Source organism: Bacillus rossius, chromosome 18, assembly GCF_032445375.1.
Source record: "Bacillus rossius redtenbacheri isolate Brsri chromosome 18, Brsri_v3, whole genome shotgun sequence".
NCBI classification, from domain to species: domain Eukaryota; kingdom Metazoa; phylum Arthropoda; class Insecta; order Phasmatodea; family Bacillidae; genus Bacillus; species Bacillus rossius.
The window spans coordinates 7495888-7510474 of record NC_086345.1 but is presented as its reverse complement, the minus strand read 5'-3'; the positions used below and the strand labels follow the sequence as shown (position 1 = coordinate 7510474).

Sequence of the window (14587 nt, the reverse complement as noted above, 5' to 3'; positions counted from 1 at the left end):
GCAATTTCAGTTTTCGTTCTCTCTCCATTGTCTACTTCTTCGATAATTTTAACTTTAACTTGCAGTGTAAGTTCGTTGCGTTTACGTTTCGCAGTCATATTACAAAACAACAAACACTCAAAATTGAGGTTAAGATACACGTGCGTGAACAATGGAAAATATCTGAACTTTTTTCCATAGATTGTTTAAACTTCTACGTATGTACACTTCCGACGACTAATATTAATAAGGTATAGAGTTTTTTCCTTTTCGTTTTCCGTTTACAACATGGCATCTTTTCTAGTTTAGTTACTAACATCGCCACTAGAGTTGAACTTTTCATCTTGTTTTTGACCATTTTGCGCTGTAGGATACATACATTTATCTTTGGAGAAACGTTTGTTTACATGATGGTTAGGCTGGGTTCACAATTGAAAAAATAACAGTAACAGTAACAGTAGGTCGTGTGCATAGGATATGAACGCCATGTTTCCTAACCTAATGATTCACAATAGCAGAAAGTTGGTCGTGTGCATGGGAGCGAGGTCGTGCGCATAGGAGTGAAATGAATATATTTTATTTCGATCGCGTACACATAGCACAACAGCCAATGAGAGAAGAGCAGGGTGCTTTTTTGGCGGGACTAGAAATATGTTTATATTTATTAACCATATTGTGGTAAGAAAATGTCGAGATAATAAAAGTATTAATGTTATTTTGAAAGTTAATATGTTTATTTACTAACACTGCTAACAGATGTCGCTTAGTTCGCGAAATTTCATTGGCTGAAATTAACAGTAAGAATTCAATTGTGAACCGATTTCGCAGTTCGCACAGGTCGTGTGCACAGGTCGTGTGCATGGCTTGCTATGCACTCGCTTAATTTTTTTAATTGTGAACCCAGCCTTATGAAGACGATTTACTTTAGACTTCGGCGGTGAAATTCGTATTAACCGTTTACTTATACACGTTAAGGCTGGGTTCACAATTAAAAAAATTAAGCGAGTGCATAGCAAGCCATGCACACGACCTATGCACACGACCTGTGCGAACTGCGAAATCGGTTCACAATTGAATTCTTACTGTTAATTTCAGCCAATGAAATTTCGTGAACTATGCGACATCTGTTAGCAGTGTTAGTAAATAAACATATTAACTTTCAAAATAACGATAAAACTATTATTATCTCGACATTTTCTTGCCACAATCTGGTTAATAAATATAAACATAATTCTAGTCCCACCAAAAAACACCCTGCTCTTCTCTCATTGGCTGTTGTGCCATGCGTACGCGACTGAAATAAAATATATTCATTTCACTCCTATGTGCACGACCTCGCTCCCATGCACACGACCAACTTTCTGCTATTGTGAATCGTTAGGTTACGAAACATGGTGTTCATATCCTATGCACACGACCTACTGTTACTGTTACTGTTATTTTTTCAATTGTGAACCCAGCTTAACAGCTACTTGAGGGATCAAAACAACTTCGTAATTCATATTAACCGTATTTCGTATTAAAAGTACTGAATAACATAGGAAATCATACTTAATTTTCCGGGACTGTGAAAGTACTTCGCATAAACGGGAATTTCGTACTAAGCGGATTCGTATTAATGAGGTTTGACTGTATGTATTTTGGAGATCATTTGATCTCAAGCTCATAAGGAAGGATGGGATTGTGGTGTATAACGGTTGGCAGCAAGGGCGGACTAGAAAGGTGGTGTATAACGGGCAAGATGGTGGTTTTGTGATGTGTTGACGAGTGTGTGATTTCCTTTGGGAATAGTAATAAAGAACCTAACAGTTAGGAATGTAAATTAATATTTCTATGTCTAGGTGTGTACATCTACATAATTGTTTCCAGAAAAACGGAATTAAAGTCTTTGACACTATGAAGTGAACTGTAATATTGTTAAACCATTTTCTAAAATAACGTTATTTCATAACCTAACATGTGCATTTAACTTGTGCAGAATTGTGAAAGTAGTAATGAGTTTCAAGATTGTTTATATACAGCTTTATGTGTTCTCATTCCACTGACAGCGTATCATACAGACAATATTTTTAAAGATTCATTCTGGAAGACGTGTGTAATGTGGCGTGCAATCAGTGGTGGTTCTAGAAAAGATTCTCAGGAGGAGCTGTCCTGCACAGAAAGGTGCAGTTGCAAACATGACATTAAATAATTTCTGGAATACTGGACTTCAGTACGTTCTTAAAATGACTTGTGCAGAATTTAATTTTGTGATGAAGATAGAACCACTTTGCTAGCTGCATGCTTTCAATTCTTTGCATTTGTTATTGGGAATATAATAAGCCAATCCCACATATGAAAATTATGTGTATAATAAGTTTGATAAAACTAACACTGGACCTACAAATACATACAATTTTACCCTTTTAGTAAAATTTCTCTGTTAATAAGTTCACATTTCTAAGTACCTTGACAATTGTCTTAACATGGATTGAAACTGATTGATTTTTTAGGATTTCAGAAACTGGGTGGGGTTTTTCCTCCTTAGGAACGCCCCGGCTGTCTTACCACTTTTGATGAATGGTTTAAAAATGAAATTTTAAGTATTTTAGTAAACATAAATGTAACTTCCAAAAGAAAGTGAGTTCAGGAGGGGTTGTCGTCTTTCAAGTCCGCTCCTGCCTTGAGTGTAATTCTTTGTGTGTAGTAACCTGTAACTCTGTACCCGAGGTAAAGACACCATTTACAGATGTAAATTTTTCACTCTGTCTATACCATTATATCCTAAGTGCAATTTTCAGATACAAACACTATTTCCATGATTTAAAAAAAAAAAAAATTAAAATTTAAGGTTTTTATCTTAAAAACATTAATTTTTGTCTGATAAATAAGTTGAAGAGAGGCATGGTTGTCAAGTGGTCAGACACTAGATCTCTCGCCAAGCCGACCGGGATTCCATTCCCGGCGGAGTCTTGACCCGTAGTGTTTGCAAGTGGGAGGCTTGCTGTGGTCGTCGCTGCTCCGCACATCTCGCCTCACGCAGTCTCCGTGCTGTCCCGCTCCGCACATGTGGACCTGCCACGACCGGGAAGCTACGTGAAGATACGTAATGTGTTAAAAGTTCCATACAGCAATTCCTACTTCTATCGCAGAAACCTGAAAATAAATGAAGTTTAAACAAATGGAAAAGTGACGTGTGCCTTACCTCCGGGACTTCAGAACCTGGAGCCTGGGTCGGTGCAGTGAGTGGCACGTGTGTGTGTGGGCGCAGTACGTGGAGACGGTGAAGCGCCGGCCGGTGAAGCTGAGCGACGCGGCCGGCCGGCTGATCCGAAACTACTTCGTGGCCAGTCGCAGGCTGCGGCCACACTGCCTGCCGGTCGGTGCCACCAACACCATGTGAGTGCCGGCCGGTTTCCTGCAGTCCCTATTCTTTAATGGCAAGGGTGGGACAGTTTATTTGAGCAGTTTCTCTTTATTCGACCAATGTGGTTTACAGCAAGAATTGGTGTAGCAGTAGCATATCTGTTATCTTTAAAAGATTTGTGCAATGGGAGTGCATGACTTGATGTAAGTTTTTGGACATACGCCATTGCTAAGAACTTTTTCTGTTGAAGAAAAATTAAAAAATAAAAATAAATAAATAAATAAATAAAAATACCCAAAAAAGACAAAAAAACACACAAAATTAAGCAAAAAATTGCTGTTGTCAACAAGGATATAAACACCACAAAATATTCCGTAACAGGAATATGGTCAACAAACAAAGAAAAGCAAAGAAAAATGTACTAAGAGAACGAAAAAAAAAACCTACAAATGATGGCAATTAGTTTTTCTTCAACGGAAAAAGTTGTTAGCAATGGCGTATGTCCAAAAACTTACATCAAGTCAGTAGCTGGAGTGGGTGGGTCCCCGGCGATGCGAGGACGCTGGAGCGTGCCGTGCCATGCTGCAGCACCCGGCTGTCGGAGGCGTGCGCGCGGCTGGACATGCAGCGGGAGGTGAGCCGTGCCCACGTGCTCGCCGTGCTGTTCCTGTACGAGGAGGCCATGACGCGCGTGTTCGGGCCCAGTCCGGCCGCCCCCCACCTGCCGGCCGGCGCCTACCTCCACCTGCCCCTCCCCGCACAGGTGGGTCTAGCAAGCCATGTGCGAGGCAAAGCTCAGGACTTATTTTCTTGTCTTCAGATGCACACATATGCACAAAGGCAGACAGGTGTACGTGCATGCATGTACAACTGTCTGCCTTTGTGCATGCCTCTCTGGTTTGGTGCATGCTTACATGCGCTTGCATGCCTGTCTGGCTTTGTATGTGTGTGTACGGCATGTCCATGCCTGTCTGGCTTAGTGCATGTGTGTGTGAGCATGTGCACCTGCCTGTTGTGCGTGCATGTGCATGTGCATGCTTGCCTGCCTGACTTTGTGCATGTGTGTACGTGCCTGCTAGCCTGTCTTTGTGCCTGCCTGCCTTTGTCTGGTGTGCATGGTATCATGTTTTCATAAATATTTGTTAATGATTTATAATTTTCCTTTAACTTATGACATGTAATGATGGTTAGTTAAATCAAGACATACAGGTTAGAACTATTTTATATGGTAAATAAGAATCACTCGTTTACATTTATCATGTTACATTATATTATACAATTAACTTTACATATTTGACTAGACTAGTAGGGAAGCCGAATATCGCTTACAAAGAACTATATAAAGAACAATGAACCTGGTTGAATTAACACCATGTCAGCGGAGCTGAGATGTCCTGAACAAGCGGCGAACGACCCGGCCCGGGCAGGGATCGATGCTTGGGGGAGCCCGCCCAGCGACCGGACGATGCGCTTGGGGGAGCCCGCCCAGCGACCGGACGATGCGCTTGGGGGAGCCCGCCCAGCGACCGGACGATGCGCTTGGGGGAGCCCGCCCAGCGACCGGACGATGCTCGACGCCGCACCTCGTGATGGCGGCAGGTGGACGAATAGGTTTGAAGCCCTTGTCTTGACCTGGTTCCTCTTGATTGAAAATCTCCAGGAGAGTGCCTGGTGCGATGACTGTCTGCTGAGTTGCAGGTGGTTTGCATCCTGGATGTCTGTAGCATGGGCCTCTCATAACACATTGTCTGTCTGTGTGTGTCCATGTTATATGTAACTTTTGTATAGAAACAATAACTGCCATAATTTTCCACAGATTATTTTCAGACTGATGTAAAAAATCTTGGATGGTGGAAAAACACAATCGGCGGGATGCAATGTCCGATCCTGTGCTTCGACCGTCTGTAGCAAAGACTCGCCTTGTTGTCGCTGACGAGGTGGCTGGAAAACTGCGCGGGGTTTCCGGCAGTCTCGACCTCGCTGTGTGACTGTGAGAAAGGAGTGGGGGGAAACAGTGAGTCCAGGCTCGTGTCAGCTGCTGCCTGCGATGGAAGCACGGGCGCACGACCCACCCTGGTCTCCAGCGTCACCCGGTGCTGGCAGGTGCTGAGCGCGAGGTTGCTTCTCTTCCAGGTCAGCGGCCGACTGAAGGACTTCAGCGAGTGGGTGGACCGACACTTGTCGCTGCTGGGCGAGCTCGAAGAGTAACCACACAGGTAGGTCTCACAAACTATTGTTTAGTTATAATAAATTGTTTTCTTAATGAAGTGAGGTTATACCTTATCACGTATACATGGTTTATAATTATAACAACCAAAATGTTGTTGAAATTTATATTAAGTTTTGAGTTTGTCAAGATTGTCCTTATGTTTCACGCAAACTCATGTTTTGTCTAGGAAAAATTATAAATGTTATTAGTAGCAGAAATATTTAATATTTTACTGTTTTATTTATACCTCGATTTGCTCATTGTTATGTATAGTAATTCAATAATGCAGACTTATGCAAAATAGGTTTAAAATTTTAATCTAATAAATTAGAGAGAATGCTGATTCACACTAAAACATTAAGATATGTCTTTAATCATCTATAGCCATACTTAGTATTATTATTCTGTAATACAACACTGCTTTAGCAAAAAATACTGCATGCAGGGTGGCCACCAAACCGGGAAAACGGGAAAAACCGGGAATATGTCGGGAATTTGAAAGGGCCCGGGTAAAACCGGGAAACTGTCTGAAATTTTATTTCTTTCCTGGGCAAATGCTGCGGTGTAAATACGCACAACTTATATAAGACGTACATCGCGGCGTCTGATAATCACGCGGCAAATCTGTACAGTGTCATGTTGGCAGCGACTGTAGTGTTCCCAGGCGTGTCATGTTTCTTCTTTCCTCATAGACGCAATACGTCACTAAGAGGCGGAGGGGGAGGGGGAATATGAACCGCACTACGGCGTGCAACATGGGGTGTTGTTCTAATTTGTTCTGTTCAGTACAAGTCTTCGAGCGGTTTTAGTCTTACGCTGTGCAGTTTGTTAGGAAGCTATTGCAGCAATGTCTACTAGGTATTCCTGTCGTTATGAGTCTTGAGGTTCCATGGGCTACTGAGGATGCGAAAGACAGAACTTGTGCGAGATGCAAGATATGCAATAAAAGTTTCAAGATCGATACGATGGGTAGGGGAAGCATTTACAAGCCATGCCAAATCTAAGAATTACAATAGAGTTATAAATAACCAATCAAGAAACCTGCAAGTTACAGAATTTTGTTTCCACTCAACCTGCTCAGGATGAAGCCCACGCTTCCTGTAACAAAGTTTTATTAGTACTTTAATTTATACTAGTAGCTTCCAACGGTTTAGCGGTGTTATAAACTACGACGTCTTGTAATCCATCGCTTATCAATAAACTGTCAAATATGTCCAGTAACTAACGACACTGCACGTTTTTTTATGAATATTCGCAGCGTGTTGAGGCCGGCCGATAAACCTTCCGCATTAACTTACCTTTAACGTCGGTAATGCTATGTTCACTTAAAATTTGTAAAATAATAATACTAAACATATAATTATTATGTACACCAGAACCCCGATTTCACGAACACCGGATTTAACAAAGCAGTGATTTTACGAGTACATTCTCGGGAACCGTAAAAAAATTGGAAAATTTGACCAAAATGTGAAAAACAGAAAAAAATATTAAAAAAAAAAACGCAATGAAAGATCATATATACCGAATAAAAGCATGTTGGACCTCCTGCGGTCACCAGCAAAGCATAAACACGACCCAATGCGTGGTGCAACTGCTACATCGCTTTGTTATTGCTCGCGCGAGAGGCGGGACGTGGAATGTTAGAAGAAAGGAAGGGGGAAATGCGGGGGATGACAGACAGCAGCCAGTGTGTTTCCTGCGTGGGGAATAAGTGGCGTAGCTCCTTTTTTATGCTGTGTGAAGCGACCTTTTTCTATCAACTCACGGGAAAAGATAATTGCTTGAGCTGTCAAAATAAACATCGCTGCGACAGTTAAAACAAGATGCGGGCGAGCATCCGGTAGGTCGATGTGTGTATCTACTCGAAAAACATTTCTCAATTCATGACACTAATAAGATTCCTTATAACTTACACGTATAGCCTGATGTTTTCAGCCTGATCCATGCAAGTTCTTTAGCCACGTTTTGAATGAAAACAACCACCAGCCGGCCAGTGTTGTGCCCTGTTTAATACGCACAAAATATACCAAATATATTTGGTTCAAAAAAAAAAAAAAAAAAGAACCTCAGGGAACTTAGGGCAAAAAAAGTCAAAATAATGAGTGATGCCTTAAAACAGATCACTCTCATAGACGAAGAAATTTTTAAACACAAAAAAGGTTAAAGTTATGTGGCAAATATATATTTAGTAAACTGCCACCTGTTTTTTTAGTTGGGTATGTATCACATTTTGTGCATTTTTGTTTTATATTTAGTACTATACAGTTCCGTGTTTTAAAATGTGTGCTTTGTATCATGTATTACATAAATAAAAACATGTCATTTTGTATATATATTGCAAAACCTGGAAAATCTTGAAAATACCTGGAAAAACCTGGAAAAAACCTGGAATTTGTTATCACAAATATAGTGGCCACCCTGTGCATGCCGATTAAATGATTACAGTACTCACTTACCTTAGCATGTTGTATTGTCAATATGAAACATTACCTAGCTAATATAACAGCTTAACTACTTAAGGGGCCTCCCTAGTAAAATTTTTCAGCCTGCTGGGCTACTGGCCACGTGCTGCAGCTAGTAGATAGGCAGAGCGAAATACGTTATCTTGCGAAGTGGTGGGGGAGACGGCCCGGGAGCGTTGGAGGGGAAGGTTCTATTGTAATTGTGTGTCGTCTGGAGTCCAGTTACAGCTCGTACCCGCGTTATCTGCGAACAAGGCGGGTTACTCTGCATATCGCTACATGCACCAACAGGATCAAATCATCGTTTTTCCTTCCTCGCTTCACCACATTGTTTGTTTACTTGAAAAATTAAATGAGTTCTGCGCTCCAGACTATATCCATCAATTCAATTTCAAACAACTTTAATTCCGGTTTAACGTTTTTTAATTCACATAGTACTACGTAATTAGAGTTGACGATGGTTTTGAAGACTATGGACTATGAAACGAAACACTATAAAATAATTTCCAGAAGTCGCACCATTTAACAGCTACAATAGGTAGTATTTCTTCTAAATCTACCTAAAACAGCGAGAAAACATGTTAACACATTCAAATAAATTTTCATATTTATTTATAAGCATGAAAATAAAATTTTAAAAAAAGTGAATGAGTCTTAGTACTCACCAGTGATGTGTTTACATCTAACCTCAATAAAGAGCTAATTCACATGTTCTCGTGTTGTTCACTCTGCAAATTAATATGTAATACGAAACACGGACACAAAATTTAAAGTAGAATTCTTTAAATAATGCAGCGCGTAATAAACATATTGATCAATAACATATTATTTTTCAAGTCATGCACTTAAAATAAATCGACAAGGTAGCTCGGGTTTTCCAATCACAAATCAGAAAAATATCTCCCACGTTTTTATTTTCGAAATAACATTTAGGCAATGAAAGGTTTTCCATGTACAGTCATGCTTACATTTACAAAAATGTTCCATAACGTGACGAAAATCACTTCTTTCTAATAGATTGTATTCTAACAGTATAATTAAAAACATCGCAAATTAAGCATTAATTTTTGTACACACATAAATATATTTTGAAAATGCAAAATATCTTATGAAATAGCTATAACTAAACTACAAACCAATTTTTAACCTACTTCCTAAAGAAAACGTGCAAGTGAAACTCATTTCCCAATTCTGTAAAGGACAATTTAACTTCGGGAAGAAAATGGTGTTTGCACTGACACATTGTGAGCTTTGTATTGTAGGTCTCAGATTGTATTTATTTACACAATTTAATTTACGGATACGGCATCTTACTATTTTCTAAAAAGACTTGAATTTTGGACAGTATGATTAATATTTGAACACAAATGATTTGGCATCCCGTTCCGAGCCATTTACACAGACTTTTTTTAGCTTTTGCAAAAGCGGAGAACAGGTGGATTAGCACTTCAGGCTTAGGTATTTAATCACGTTAAAGTCCACGTGAGTTCACAATGATCCAAGGAGTTCGGGTGGTATGTAAGTACTCAGTGTGCACTGACTGTTGCTCTCAAGGCGTTAGTGCAGTGTATAGCTGAAATTAATTTTTAACCTACGTACATATTTGGTGCGGTATTAGGGCTGCCAAAAAAGTTTCAAAAGATGGCTGCTTGATGTTTAATGAGAGCAACTTTTGTCTGGGAAAAAAATCTCCAGCGACATCCCTAAATACACAAATGCTATTGCTGGATTTTCTATACAAATCATTAAACAATTTTGGTTTCTTCACTGTCTGGTCATATATCATACGGAAAGTATGTTTGACGTATTAATTTACGGCATTCAGCTCAGTGTAAAAGCGTTAGTCAAACATCTTTTAAAAAATTAGAATTTTCTCTACAATAGAGTATAAGCAGGGTAGTATACACTGGCTTAATTTAACATTCAGATCTGGATAAAGTTTCTTATTTTTATGCTCACAGAAGATTAGACTTTATTCTACATTGGAGTGGCTATTTTCCCTAATTTTAGGAATTTATTCTGCTGCTTCACTCCCATGGCTGATATTGTTTTCTGAAGTGGATACCAATTGAAATTCTAAGAATGAATCTTTCACCACATCTTTTGTTTTCACCGAACAATGATTCGTCTCTTTTCTTTTATACTTCCTAGAAAAAATTAAACTTCAGTTAGAAATAAACAGTTTCTACACTGGTATAAGAATCGAAAACGTTCACATAGCAATATGGCCTGGTTAAAAAAAATTAATACTAACCTAATATTGTCAGGTTGTTCGCCAGAGTGACAATTTGATTAAATGTTTGGTCCAAAATCATCATCAATATTTCCGCACGTAAAGAAAGCAGACAGCGTTGTCGGTTCAAGTTCTGTTAATTGGTATTGGCCAATTCCTTGCATCTGTTGTGCATAAGAACTTTCCTCGTGTTTTCTCAAATCACTACCAAAATCAAAATCACATATGTATAAAATTAAATACACCTATCCCTCACTTAGCACGAATAATTCGTTCCTAAATATGCTCGTGTTATTCTAAATCGCGTATTCTGAAGCATTAGTTTCCATAAATAGCAAGGCTAATTTATTTCATGTGTTCCAAAATTGTGTAGTAAAATATACTTTACGTAATATAAATGCGTTGAATAACACTCGACTATAAATTTGTCACACCATTTATTTTTATATGCCTACCATTGCACTTTATATGACAAATACGACACCGCGTAAAAACTTTGTACATTTTACATGGAATGCCTTCATACATGGTATGTACTTCATTGTCAATCGGCTGGCTGACTTGGGCGTGACCTTCAACTCACGTCACGTACCTTTCCAAACCACCCTGTACTGACAGTGAAACTGTCCGGATAGTTTCATTTTAATTTTTTAAAAATTAAAGTATTCGCGTATCACAACCTGGTTCACACTAATACTTTCAGGCCAATGATTATTTTTTTTTCATTGCAACATTCATTTAACAACCTTTTCCACGTGAATCATCTGTTCATTTCTGTTCTGGTATCTAATGTCAAATATATTCCCGCTAGTACAACCAACAGCATCAGACTTACATAAACTTTTGGTAAGAGTCCTTATTTCGTACGATTGTGTGCACAGTTGACTTGCTTAAAACTAAAGTGCGACCAACATAAGCATGGCCTTCATGACAATCTTCGCGCCGTAATACTTCTAGTTTTGTCTCATTTACTTGAACACAATGCATTATGAGTGATCAAGCACGTACAGTTATCGGCAGCTGAATGGGCAGACGTTGCTTTTGTTTGAGTGAATTCCCTGCCACTGGCTAGACTGAGTTCACGGCCCGGTTTGTGGCCAGGCGACAACGGTACGCGCGGACGTAAAACATTTGGTCCTTTACACTCCATAGCCGCAATTTAACTTGCCATGATAGGCTAACTAACTGTATCCGACAGCACATCTGTTGTTTACAGAAGTTGAAACAGACTTCGTGTGCCCAACTATTTTTTTTTTTTTTTTTTTTTTGCCTGTCGAGATTTCGTGCTAACTGAAATTTACAGACGTGCTATTCAAGACTGGGCAGTATAATTCACATCGCGCTAAATGAATCCGCGCAATCTGAAGACGTGCAAAGTGAGGGATAGGTGTATATAAAATCAATAATGTTATAAATAAATTTTAAAAACCATGTTATCCAACAAATGCTATTTCCACATAGTGTTAAGGGTTTTTATAAGATATTTATTAGGCCTCTTCAAGCTCTCATACTTAGTATTTCCGCGAAACACAACCATTATTTTCCTAAATAAATTAACGATTTCCTTACCAAATGAGGACAATATCACCATAAACTTTAAATGTGATACATAATTTATCTGGTTCATGCGGATTTCGCAAGTTTTACACAAGTAACTAATGAGATTATTTGTTTTACATTACAATTATTCCCTGGCTGACTTGGTACGCCGACCTAATAGTTGTGCCGCAGTATTTAGGTTTTAAATTTAACCTAAAAAGTAGCCATCCAGCTCGAGTGTTTAAATATTCGTATTTGAAATAAAAAGTAGTATTAAAATATAATTATAAATCACTCATTTCCATGGCTGTAATTGATAGTTAGTGTACTACTTATGTAGATGCTGATGTTGCAGCAACAACTTTCTCCAGTCTCTGCAATTTTCTATACGTAAGAAATTAATTTAATTTTAAAAACATCAATTTCTACTTAGTTTCATATTTAGATTTTTTTCAGGGGATGGTTAACAAATTAATTAACATAACTTACACACGAGTCTAAACCTGGTTAGTCTTGAGGTAGAAGTTACAAATATTACTGCACTGAGAGGGAATCAAACTCGTAATCAGAGCGAACAAGAAAAACTGCACCACTTGGCTACAGTGGTCATGAAAAAAAATGGACTTTTTTTCATGAAAAATTATTTTATACGTTTTGCTAAGTTTACATTCTCACTAACAAATACGAGTAATTTTTATTATTTTTTTGCCTATTTTTATTATACATACACGATTAAAGCAGTAGCTCTCTTTTTATTGCGTGGTTCACTAATCTTCAAGCGACGTCTTGTTTTCTCCTGTTCAATTCGTTTTTCTTACATTTGTTGTTCTTCAATGTGTTGTTTGAACACTTTAATTACTTTATTGTTTATTTCATTAGAAATTTTCTATTGTTGTAAGCTTAAAGATATTTGCGTTTTAAAGAAACACAACGTTTTGGGGTCAAACAAATGTATTTAAAGAATATCGTCGGTCTAGTTAGCAAACCTCGTAATTCCCTGCTGTGGATAGGCACACTGAAAGCAGTAAGTGAGATTCCTTTGTCACAAGGGTATTGTTTACGTGGCCGTTATCTTCCTCTCCACGCACACACACTACTGATCTGCCTCTCCTTCGAGCCCGTGTTCCCCCACCACTCTCTAGACTGTGTCTCGGCTGGCTCCGTCGAGCTACAGCACGAGACGGGTGGAAATATACCAAAATTTTCATAAACGGAGGATAAGAAATCTCGGAATTTAAGCAATGACTATAGGTAGGTTTTTATTACACCAATGTCTTCAGAATAAAATTATCTTTTTGTCTATAAGCTTACTTTCTTTTTTTCATTCTCCTAAAGAGCACAAAAATGACTCAAAGTTGGACATTTTATGATTTTTTATTTCATATTTAGAAACACAAAAATAATAATTTAAACTCATACCCACAATTTTTGTAGTTTCTTCTCGTGGGTGAAAAATTTTCAAATTCGTGGTTTTGATAAATAGCGTGTAATCATCATCCAAAAAGTAGTGTGTTCGCGAACCTTTAATGCTACTAGGGAGAGCCCTTAACATTGGAACAATAGTTTTGACAGGCTTGCTTTGAGAGCGTGTGTAAACAAGGGCTGTGACTTCCTCCCCTGCCGCGGTGTCACACTGCTCCTAGACCCTACAGGGGTGTCCGGGGTGAGGGCGGACAGGGAGGCAAACTTGATTTACTAAAGCAGTGGTAGTATATTCAAAGCAAAATGAAATGTAGCTACTTTTTTTTTGTGGCCTAATTAAGTTGTTGCTCTAGTAAGAAAGTGAATTTTAAGATGTAGAACGATTTTGTAATTATTTTTATTTCAGTTTATTTTTTAATACTTTAATACAAAAATACAGTTTTATTTAGATGGCACTTGTAAAAATATTATGTAGTATTTTTTTAAATTAAAAAAAATTGCATGACTATAATTTGTATTTTTGTTACAATTAGGTTGTTTATGATTAAAAGTTTATGTAAGACATACTTAAATTTTAATTAGATTTATTAAAACATATATAATGAAATTAAATTTTTTTATTCATAAATGTATTTATACTTACTAAAGAAATTATTCCTTTTCTTTCGAATCTCGCTGAGTATGCAGATTCCTGCAATACGTTTTACAAAATTTGGATGAAAATTTCTTTACCACAATTGTCAAAGCAGACTTTGCGTGATTTTTTTTTGACTGAATGCAGCTCTGGAGGAAGATTGTTTGGAATAATGTTCGAGTACTGTATCTCCTGCAACTATTCGAAAATGTTAAAACTCCCTGAAATTGAGAACTTCAATGCTTACATTTTTATTCCGATTCTGAGAACTAACCTCACCATCATTCCAATGTTCAATAAGTGGAATATTAGGTAGTTCAAGAAAATTATTTGAAGGGCTTCAATGTGACATGTTAACTTTAAAAGTCATCTTATGACGTCCAGTAGGTCTCTGACAATCACTCGGAAGACATATGAGTGCAACAAATGCGATAAGGTTTTTTTTTCCCAATTGTAATAGTCTAGGTAGTCACCAGAATATGTGCATAGGAATACAAACAAGTCCTAGTATGCTTCCATACCATCAGGCATCATAATCTATTGCTTTGCCTGTGTCGATAGTCAACAAAAGAGCAGTAGTGAATGGTCTAAACTTGAACGATCAAATGGAGTATTTTGGCAATATATGTCGAAGATAAATCTCAAAATCATTTCGATAAGAGGTATTATGCTTTGGAGAATAAGTACGATTCGGTTTGTCTGTACTATCCACAACAATTAAATCAGATAAATATATTTGAGAAAAATAACCCTGACGTTT

General features: G+C 38.1%; 1 long non-coding RNA gene across 1 annotated transcript; it reads left to right on the top strand.

Annotated features, from left to right (window-relative positions):
• The first annotated feature begins 545 nt into the window (after positions 1–545).
• Positions 546–13703, top strand: LOC134541140 (uncharacterized). Its single transcript, XR_010076557.1, has 3 exons — positions 546–3357; positions 3914–4088; positions 5459–13703. It is a non-coding gene; the product is annotated as an uncharacterized LOC134541140 (long non-coding RNA).
• The last annotated feature ends 884 nt before the right edge of the window (positions 13704–14587 follow it).